Source organism: Pipistrellus kuhlii, unplaced genomic scaffold (assembly GCF_014108245.1).
Source record: "Pipistrellus kuhlii isolate mPipKuh1 unplaced genomic scaffold, mPipKuh1.p scaffold_m20_p_2, whole genome shotgun sequence".
NCBI lineage: Eukaryota > Metazoa > Chordata > Mammalia > Chiroptera > Vespertilionidae > Pipistrellus > Pipistrellus kuhlii.
The window spans coordinates 94,684,593-94,695,782 of record NW_023425515.1 but is presented as its reverse complement, the minus strand read 5'-3'; the positions used below and the strand labels follow the sequence as shown (position 1 = coordinate 94,695,782).

Genomic DNA, 11,190 nt, shown 5'->3' with positions numbered 1-11,190 from the left:
ACAGGGATCAGAAAGCTAATTTAAAAAGAGTTGAGAGGAAGAAACTTTTTTAAAAAAGCAAAAGAAAACTGATGTATCAAACTATTTGATATTACCTAAACTCACTTCATCCCTTCTAGATAATGTCTGCCATTTAGCACTCTAAGTTAGTGAGATCTTGCACTTATCATAAATTTGCAATGTTAAAAAAAAAAAAAAAAGCACTTGAACAAAACTCTTGTGCATTTTCTGACCTCGTGTTGCCATTCACTTCAATCAACCCCATAGTGTTCCTCAATACGTCCAAATCCCAAATGAGGCCTTGCTGATTGGGAGCAGTTGGTGCCTATGTGCAATATATGCAGAATCATTTGTTGGAGACTTAAAAAAATTCATGACTTATTCCTCCATGTACTCCAGGACATGCTTTTATCTCCACAGCTCCTGAGTCTACAAAATGTTCCCAAGCTGCCTGTGAAATGTGTGATGTGAGTGATTTGACAAAATATTATAAAAATGTATTATCTTTAAACATGTTTCTTTGCAGTTTTCAGTGTGTTGAACAGAAACTAGCTTTGTTTCTTACAGTCAAATTACACAGAAGGCCTAAATCATTAATGTTCTTGGTTTCCTTTAATGCCTTTGCTTTCTTTTTAAAGGAGTCTGAATATCTCTGAGAAGCATGCTGGATAAATTCCCAAGGTGCTAGTCTATTGGCCAAAATACTCAAAGGTAATAGGCTACAGCTGCTTCTTTATTTTTAGGAGGAAGGGTGCAAAGGTACAGGTCACTGGACACTTGACAAATGTATGATTGCCAAACATTCAGTCTCTGTCCTCTAATGAGATGCTGAGTAGACTATGTTAAACTAAGCTATTTTATATGGAGACCTGGATTTTTCTATTCTAAAAAAAGCAATGTTTAATCAATGAATTCTAAAAGCTGAAAATGGAAATGTACTTTAAAAATTATAAGGTGTAGTGATCTGATCCAAGAATACCTGCTAAAATACTCCTACCAAGTGATGGATGATGTGTTTGAATACTTCTGGGGCAGAGAATCTACTCTGTATTAAAATAGTCCATATAGATACACAAAATTTTAATTTATACCAAACAAATGGACACTCTTCATAATATGATAGGAGCTACCATACCCTATTAAGAAAAAGATCAATAGAAAAATGATTAAAAGATGTAGAAATAAAATAAATATAGTTAATGCAGCTATAACAAAGAAAGAGATACTGAATTTATATGGAGTGACTTTCTGAATATATTGCTAAGTAGAAACACCAAAGTGGGAAAAAGCATGTACAGAGCATATGTGGTGTGCTACCTTTAATAAAGAATGGGGAGTTTTACATATACTAAAAAAATAATAATTAATAAATATAGTTATCCTATATAATAAAAGCCTATATGCTAAGTGTCTGACCATTCAACTGTTCAATCAGTTGCTATGACACACAATACCAGGGGACAGACTCTGATTGGTAGTTTAGCTTGCTGCTGGGGTCTGGCAGATCAGAATGGGGAGGACAGGCTGGACACGACCTGGAGCCTTCCCGCAGTCCTTTCCCAGCCCCCATCATACATTGGTGGGGTCCCTCAGCTTGGCCTGTGCCCTCTCACAATCTGGGACCACTCAGGGGATATCAGAGAGCTGGTTTCAGCCCAGTCCCCACAGGCCAGGTTGAAGGACAAATCTGTGCACTGGGCCTCTAGTTAAATATGAAAAAAAAAGTAAGAGAAATGCAAATCAAAACTACACTGAGCCCAGAAAGCATGACTCAGTGGTTGATTGTCAACCTATGAACCAGGAGATTCCAGTCAAGGCATACTCCACTTTTCAGGCTTGATCCCCAGTAGGGGGCATGCAGTAGGCAACCTATCAATGATTTTTTATCATAGTTGATTTTTCTATCTCTCCCTTCCTTTCTCTGAAATCAATAAAAACATATTTTTTTATGGAGAGAGAAGAACAAAGTGGGGGGACTGACCCTACCTGACTTCAAGACTTACTATAAAGCTATAATAATCTAAACAGTGTGGTAATGGCAAAGGAATAGACCAATAGATCAATGGAACATTAGAGAACCCAGAAATAGACCCACATAAATATAGACAATCTATCTTTGACAAGATGAAAGGCATTACAATGCACAAAAAACTAGTTTTATCAATAAATGGTGAAAAATAACTGGACATCTACATACAAAAAAAATGATTCTAGGTACAGATTTTGCACCTTTCACAAATAGTAAGTCAAAGTAAATCATAGACCTAAATGTTAAGCACAAAACTATAAAACTCTAGCATAGGAGAAAATCTGGATGCTGGGTTTGGCAATGACTTTTTAGGTAAAACACCAAAGGCATAATCTAGGAAAGAAAGAACTAATAAGCTGGACTTCATTAAAATTAAACATTTTTGCTCTGTGAAAGTTGCTGTCAAGAGAATAAAATGTTAAGCCACAGCCCTGGCTGATGAGGCCCAGCTGTTTGGAGTGTCATCCCATGCACCAAAATGTCTCAGGTTCGATTGCCAGTGAGGAAACATACCTGGGTTTTGGATTTGATCCCTCATCAGGGTACATACTGATGTACAGGAGGCAACCTACCCATATTTCTCTCTTTCTCCCTCTCCTTTTCTCTCTCTAAAATCAATAAAAAACATATGCTCAGGTGATGATTAAAAAAAGATGATCCATAGAATGGGAGAAACTATTTGAAAAAGACATGTATGGTAAAGGACTGTTATCCAAAATATATAAAGAACTCTTGAAATTAGTAAGAGGATAAACAACCCACAATAGATGTCATTAGAGAAAAGCAAGTTAGAACTACATGAGATATGCATTTATCAGAATGGCCAAAATTTATATCACTGACAACAAATATTGGTGAGAATGTGGAGCAACAGGTACTCTGATTCATTCCTGGGGAAATGCAAAGTGGTACACACATTTTGGAATACAGTTTGGCAATTTCTTATAAAACTAAATATACTCTTATCATATAATCCGACAATCGCTTGCCTTGGTGTTTACCCAAAGGAATTTAAAACTTATGTTCACACAAAAACCAGCACATGAAAGTTTATAGCAGCTATATTCATAATCACCAAACTTGGAAGCAAACAAGGTATCTTTCAGTAGGTGAATGAATAAATAATCTGTGTTACATCCAAACAATGAACTATTATTCCATGCTTAAAAGAAATGAGCGTTACCCTGGCAATGGGCAAGGAGACACCTGATTGGTGGTGTTGCTCTTATATCAATCAGGTGCAAAGCAGATGTACAGGTCCTTAGTTCATCTTAGCTTGATGCCTCTGTCCGCGGACAGAGCTGTTTCATGCCTGAGGCACATAAAGGAAGGAAGGAAGAAAGGAAGGAAGGAAGGAAGGAAGGAAGGAAGGAAGGAAGGAAGGAAGGAAGGAAGGAAGGAAGGAAGGAAGGAAGGAGCAGAGAGACAAAATGGGGTGGGATAGATGGGTGTGTCCCAAGCCTTATACCAGAGCAAATAAAATGAGCAGCTGAAACAAATAACATCCAACCCAAATTGGTGAAGGAGACTCAGCTGGTGAATCTGTTTTCAGCCTGGAAGGGCAGAGGACCCCTGGAGAAAGATAAAATCAAGAATCTGGGCAGGAGAGTCTGCCAGACCTCTGAGCCCAGGGGGTCAGAGGGACTCTGCACAGCACCAAGCCTCATCCCTGGGGACAGGCACAGTGTCTGACTGTGGAAAGAAGGTCCATGGGACTGCTGGAGGCAGGGGATTCTAGATCTAGGTCCACAGTCACAAAAACGCTAAGCCCAGAGCAGGCAGCCTGAAGGGCTGATCAAACGGCGCAGTGCCGGCAGGAAAGAAGCTCACAGAGGTTGTCTTTTCCCTCTCTGTGGCCTGTGCTTTTCTTCCCTGAACCTAGCTCATAGAACCGTTAGAATACAGACACTTACCCATGGCTGAGGTGTGCAAGAAGGTGTGGACTGGACTTGTGGAATCTGGGGAAAGAGGGGGTCCAGGAGAAGTGGCAGAGAGTCTGATGCTGAGCCATACCTGAGCCTGGGACCTGGGCAGCCATTTTGTCCTGAAGATAGAGCCCCATCCCTCCAGTTTCCAGGCAACCAATACAGCCACACCCAGATCCCACCCTGAATGGTACAAAGGATTCTAAAAAATCTGAATAGGCCTTGAGAGTCCACAGGGACTGGCCTACAGAGAGACCTTTAGTCCCAGCAACAGGAAACTGAGAAACAGTATAGTACAGAAGAACTTAAGCCAGCCAAAAAAACAACATTTCACTTTTTCATTTTTTTAATTATTATTTTGTTATCTCTTTTTTCTCTTATTTTTCCTTTGTTTTCCTGTTTTTGTTTGTTGCTTTATTTTCTATTTCTTTTTGCATTGTTTTTGCACCACTCTATTTTTATTTACTATTTTTTATTTTTTTAATCAAATTTTTGTAAATTTATAATTATTTTCTTCTTGTTTTCTTTCTTCCTATCCACTCATTCCCTTTCTACTTCCTCTGTACTGAATTGAGGTCCTCCCTATATTCATCCAATTTTTAACCTTATGTTCTGTACATAAGCTCAGCCTCTACAAATTCTGCCCCCACCCTCACTGCTGAGTGTTTGGTGTATGTATTTTTTTTTTTATAGGTAAACCATATACAATATATAACATCCAACACAAATTGGTGAAGGAGACTCAGCTGGTGAGACAGTTTGAAGCCAGGAAGGGTAGAGATCCCCTGGAGAAAGGTAAAATCAAGAATCTGGGCATCCTTTTTCTTCCTTTTTATTTTCTCTCATCCTTTTTCTCTCTTCAATATAATTTGTGCTCTTTTCTCTTCCCTAATTCCCTTTTCTCAGGGGGTCACTTATATTGGGGTTATTGGTGTTGTGAGTACATCCATGCTTTGTTCCCTTTCTGTCATGTCTTTTTGAGGTGAATTTTAACCTGTCTGGCCAATGTGCTAGAGAGTGAGAGACATAACCAGACACCTGGAGAGGAAACTCCAACCACAAACAGATCAATAACACCCCAGACCCAACTACAGAGGCAGGAAGAAGGCAGCAGTAAAGGAGAGAGCATGAGTGAGGGAGCAAAAAAGGACTGTATGGTCATGTGGGATGTGTGTGTGTGTGTGTGTGTGTGTGTGTGTGTGTCACAGTTAGATCCCACAGGACTTTTGGGGGCAGTCTAACTGGGCTCACTTAACTAGGCATCCCCTACTACCATTGTAAACAGGCTGGCTCATTCTCAGAGCCTACCTTTTTGAAAGGAAGAGCTACTGTAACTGGGATCCCAGCCTCATCTCCACCAGGGTGCCCTCAGATACATCTGTTACTCTACAGCCAACCCTGCCAGGGACCTGATATCTTGGCTATGGTCAACAAGTCTCCACCCACACCAGGCGCAGGCTCCTGTGAGTTCTGAAGTGCACAACCCACTGACCATCCAACACTTTAGCCCAGGACATTGCAACCACGAGAGCACCAGACATGTGAGCAACTTGCTTCTGTCTAAGGAGCAGCAGCCCACAAGCAGCCTGCCCCAGGCCTAAGAACAGCAGCCTCACATGGCCTGCTCCTCTCCAAGGAGCAGCAGCTGTGTGAGCAGCCTGCTCCCTGTATGAGAAGCAAAAACCACACAAGCAGCCCGCCCTTGACTGAGGAGTGGCAGCCCTGCACAGCCCGCCCCCATCCAAGGAGCAGCAGCTGTGCACAGCACACACCCTGTAGCTGTCCTAGGAGCCACAGCTGCAAGAGCAACCTGCCCCATCAGAAGAACAGCAGTGCCAAGAGCAGCCTACCCTCATTCAAGGAGCAGCAACCACCTGAGCAGCACACCCTGGTCCAAGGAGCAGCAGCTGCATGAGCAGCTCCATCAGTATGAGAAGCAATAACCCTGCAAGCACTGTCCAAAGAGTGGCAGCCTCACGAACAGCCTACCCCATCTGAGGAGCAGCAGCCGGGCACAGCCTGACCTATCCAAGAAGCAACAGCCTCATGATCAGCTTACCTCTGTCCAAGGAATAGCAGCTGTGCAAGCAGCCTCCTCCACCAGCCAGAGGAGACACCACTGCTATGAAAAGCACCTACCAGAGGACCTGCTGCCAACTGAGGAGCAGCCGTCATGATGACCACCAAGGAGCACTGCAGCGGGGAAAGCCACTGCTACCCAAGGATCAGCCCCTGCATTACTTGACATCTAGATCAGTCAGTGAGACCAAAAATGGGTAGACAAAGAAACTCCCAAAGGAAAGAAAAGAAGGAATCATCAGAAAAGCCACTAAGTGAAACAGAGGCATGGAATATGTCAGAAAGAGAATTCAGAGTAAGTGTCCTACAGTTCATAAACTGGATGGGTGAAAAAAAATCAACTTGTGTAAGAATGAAGAAAAAATGAAGAGTGATATACAATAGTTGCAATAAAAAATATCATGGAAGTTTCAACAGTAGACTAGAAGAGGAGGACCAAATTAGTGAATTAGAAGACAGGAAATCAAAACACACCCAAACTGAACTGCAATCGGAGGGGGAAAAAAATTAAAAGGCAGGAAGAGAACCTAAGGGAGCTATGGGACAACATGAAACAAAGCAACATATGAATAATAGGGGTGCAAGAACAATAGGAAGAGGAACAAGGGTTAGAAAACCTATTTGAAGAAATGTCAGAAAACTTCCCTGATGTGGGGAAGAAAAAAGTCACACAAATATATAGAGTCAAAACAAGATGAACCTGAAAAGACCCACACCAAGACACATCACAATTACAATGGCAAATGTTTAGGACAAAGAGAGGATCTGAAAGGCTGTGAGAGAAAGACAGAAAGTTATATATAAGGGATCTCCTATTAGATTATCAAATGATTTCTCAATAGAAACACACCAGGCCAGAAAATAATGGAAGGAAATTTACAAGGTTATACAAAGCAAGGGACTGAATTCATGAATACTCTATCCAGTAAGGCTATCATTCAAAATTAAAGGGGAAATCAGGAGCTTCACAGACCAAAAAAAAGACTATGAGATTTTATCACTACCAAGCCAGAAATGTAAGAAATGCTAAAGAGACTGGTGTAAAAGAAATAAATAAAAAGGTAAAAAAGTAACGCAGGCACAAAAAATAAAAATGACTACAAACAATAATAAATTTAAATGTAAACAGACTAAATGCTCCAATCAAAAGACATTGAGTGTTTGAGTGGATAAGAAAACATGCCCATATGGGAGTGTGGTGGGGGATAGGGGGAGGCAATGATAAAATATGTACTCATATAATACCTTCATAAAAAAGAAAGAAAGAAAACATGCTCATATATATGCTGTCTAGAAGAGACCCACCTCAGAAGGGATGGAAAAATACCTTTTACGCAAATGGAAATGAAAAAAGCTAGGGTAGCAATGCTTATATCAGACAAAATAGACCTCAATGAGAAGGTCATACAAGAGATAAAAAAGGCCACTTCACAATACTAGATGGATCGATACAACAAGAGGATATAACCCTGATAAACATATATGCATCCAATCCAGGAGTACCCAAATACATTTAAAAAAAAAAAAATACTCCTGGAAGATATCAAGGGAGAAAGCGACAACAATACAATCATAGTAGAGGATGTTAATACACCACTAGCATTACTGGATAAATCCTCTAGACAAAAATCCAGCAATGAAACAGCAATCCTAAATGACTCACTAGATTAGAGGGATTTAATTGACATCTTCAGAACATTTCACCCCAAAGCTTCAGAATATACGTTCTTCTCAAGTACACATGGAACATTTTAAAAAATAGACCACATAACGGGTCACAAGCAAAGTCTCCCAATTCAAGAATATTGAAATCAAATCAAGCATTTTCTCGGACCACAATGGCATAACATTAAAAATAAGCTACAATAGCCGAAACCGGTTTGGCTCAGTGGATAGAGCGTCGGCTTGGGGACTGAAGGGTCCCAGGTTCGATTCCGGTCAAGGGCATGTGCCTTGGTTGCGGGCATATCCCAGTAGGGGGTGTGCAAGAGGCAGCTGATCGATGACTCTCCCTCATCGATGTTTCTAACTCTCTATCTCTCTCCCTTCCTCTCTGTACAAAATCAATAAAATATATTTTTAAAAAAATAAAATAAAATAAGCTACAATAAAAACAATTCAAAAAAATTCAAACACTTGGAAACTGAATATTATGCTATTAAACAATGATTGGGTTACCAAAAAGATCAAATAAGAAATTAAAAACATCCTGGAAACCAATGACAATAAAAACATTAATCCAAAACCTATGGAACACAATGAAAGCAGTCCTGAGTGGGACTTTATAGTTCTACAGGCCTACTGCAAAAAGCAAGAAAAAGTGGGAGGTACAAGATATTGACTAGCAGAAAGGTAGGAAGAGAGAGTGTGTGACAGAGTAAAGGAGTGATAGAGATGTGTGTTGACGTTTGTGTGTGTGTGTGTGTGTGTGTGTGTGTGGTGTGGGGGGCGGGGAGGAGGGATGAAATAGGGACAGTTAGATCCTGCAGATCTTCCATGGGGCTGCCAATCCAGGAAGACTTAGACCGCAAAACCCCACTGCCACCGCAAACACTCCAGGGAGGACACTGGCAGCACAGAGACTACTCCATCTTGAAAAACAGAACTGCTTGAGACTAGGATCCTAGACTTGCCACCACCCAGTCTGGTCTCAGAAGCAAACCAGGATCCTACAGCCATTCTGGTAGAAGACCTGCCACCACAGCTGCAGACCCAGGAACACCAAGACTCCAGGCACCCGGCCACAGATTTCTGTGAGTCACAAAGCCAATCCCCCTCCTTGGCCGCCTCTGTGGCAGCAGCAAAGGATCTGCCAGACCCTGGCCACAAAATAGGGCTTCCTGCACAGACACAGCAGCCACAGCTCAACCTGATTTTGAACCTTAGTGTCAGACATGGAAAGTTTGTTTTCTGCAACCAGGCTCTGCGCCCAAGCAGGGAGACTGCTGAATTTGACCCTAAGTGCACATCTTTGGAAAGATTGTTTTTAGCGACCAGATCCCACATCCACGCAGTGCAGTGAGACAGCACTGAATTTGAATCTGGCCTTGCAAACTTGGGCAATTTGCTCCCTGAGACTAGGCTCCATACCCAGGCAGGGAGACTGCTGAATTTGAGCTTATCTGCACATCCTTAGGGAGATTGTTTACTGCAACCAGATCCCATGCCCACACAGGGCAGGGAGACAGTGCTGAATTTGAGCATGGACTTGCGAACTTGGGGAATTTGTATCCTGCGACTAGTCCCCACAACTAGTCCTAAATTTGAGCATAGATCCGTATCCCTGGAAAGTTGAATTTCTGCAACCAGATCCTGCTCCCACACAGGGCAGGGAGATAGCACTGAATGTGAACCTGGATGTGCAGTCTTGGGGAATTTGTTTCTTGCAACCAGGCTCCACACCCAGGCAGGGAGGCTGATCTGAATTTGAGTATAGGCACAGGACCTTGGGGATATTGCTTTCTGCGACCAGATCCTGCACCCACTCAGGGAGACAGCACTGAATTTGAGCCAGGGGTGCGAAGCCAGGGAGTTTGTTTCCCATGACCAGATCCTGCACTCAAGCTGGGAAACTGCACTGAAGTTGAACCTGAGCATGTGTATCCAGGGAATTTGTTCCTCACAACCAGACCCCATACCCACACAGGAGTACAGTGCTGAATTTGAGACTGGGTGCATGGACACAGGAAATTTTTTTTCCACAGTGCAACTCATCTGACTGGACCCCATACCCAAACTAAGCAACAGTTCTACCTGACTTTAATTCAGGGCAAGTACACACAGAAAGCTTTATACTGCAAGGGCAGAAGCGAACCTTCTGCAAACACAGTGTGACTGTGCAACCTGATCTCCCAAGCAGATTGGGGACCCTGAATTTCCATGCAAGAGGCAGCAATGACCACCAGTGACTAGACTGTCCCTAATTCCATGTGCCAGTGATCCCTGATTCCCAGTACATTCACACTAAGAGCCAACGAATCCAATTCTTGGTGCATGTGCACACAGGGACCCTGATTCTCAGCGTGAGGTAGCACCAAGCAACAGAGACTCTGATACTCGATTTTTGGTGCAGACACAGGGAGCCTCTGACTCCTGACCCACACTGGGGATCTTTGATTTTTAGCACATGCCAGAGGGTTCTCTGTTTCAACGTGGTGCAGGCAGGGTCCCTGATCCTCGGTGCGCATACAAGGCCACACTAAGCACCTGTAACTCTGACCCAGGGCAAGCATGGCTTCAACCAATGCACAGAAGCCTCACGTTTTGGTGTCAGAGCTCTACAGTGACACTTGAGGGGTGAAAAACTCGGCACTACACACGGCACAGGCCCTGGCAAATCGTCACTTGAACCTTCTGGTAATAGTCAGAATGGGAAGAAAACAAAACAATCCCCAGAGGAAAGAAAAGGAGGAATTACCAAGAAAGAAAATGATTGAAATGGAAGTACACAACATGACAGAAAAAGAATTCAGAGTAATGATCATATAGTTCATACACTGGATGGACGAGAAAATCAACAACCTTTGCAAAAACCAGGAAGAAATGAAAAATGTTATAGCTACAATAAAAAACAACATGGAAGGCTTCAACAGTAGACTAGAAGAGGACCAAATCGGTGAGTTAGATCATAAAGTACAGAAACAAGCCCAATCTGAACAGCAACTAGAGGAAAAAAAATTAAAAGTAGGAGGAGAGCCTAAGTTAGCTTTAGGATAATGTAAAATGAAATAACATATGTATAATAGGGATGTCAGAAGGACAACAAGAGCATCAAGGATTAAAAAATTTATTTGAAGAAATAACGACAGAAAACTTCCTTGCTATGGGAAAGAAAAAAGTTACACAAGTACAGAGAGTCCCAAGCAAATTGAATCTCAAAAGACTCACACCAAGACACGCCCTCATAACAATGGCAAATGTTAATGACAAGGAGAAAGTCTTGAAGACTGCAAGAGAAAGAAAAAGAGTTACCTACAAAGGATCCCCCATCAGATTATAAATGATTTCTCAACAGAAACACATCAACATAGAAGGGAATGGAAGGAGATATACAAAGTGATGCAAAGCAAGGGAATGAATCCAAGAATACCCTAACCAGCAAGACTATCAATCATAATTGAAGGGGAAATCAGGAGCTTTGCAGACAAAAATGGCTAA

General features: G+C 42.1%; 1 pseudogene; it reads left to right on the top strand.

Moving 5' to 3' along the window:
• The first annotated feature begins 3,209 nt into the window (after window positions 1–3,209).
• Window positions 3,210–3,354, top strand: LOC118725163 (annotated as a pseudogene).
• Window positions 3,355–11,190: the final 7,836 nt, after the last annotated feature.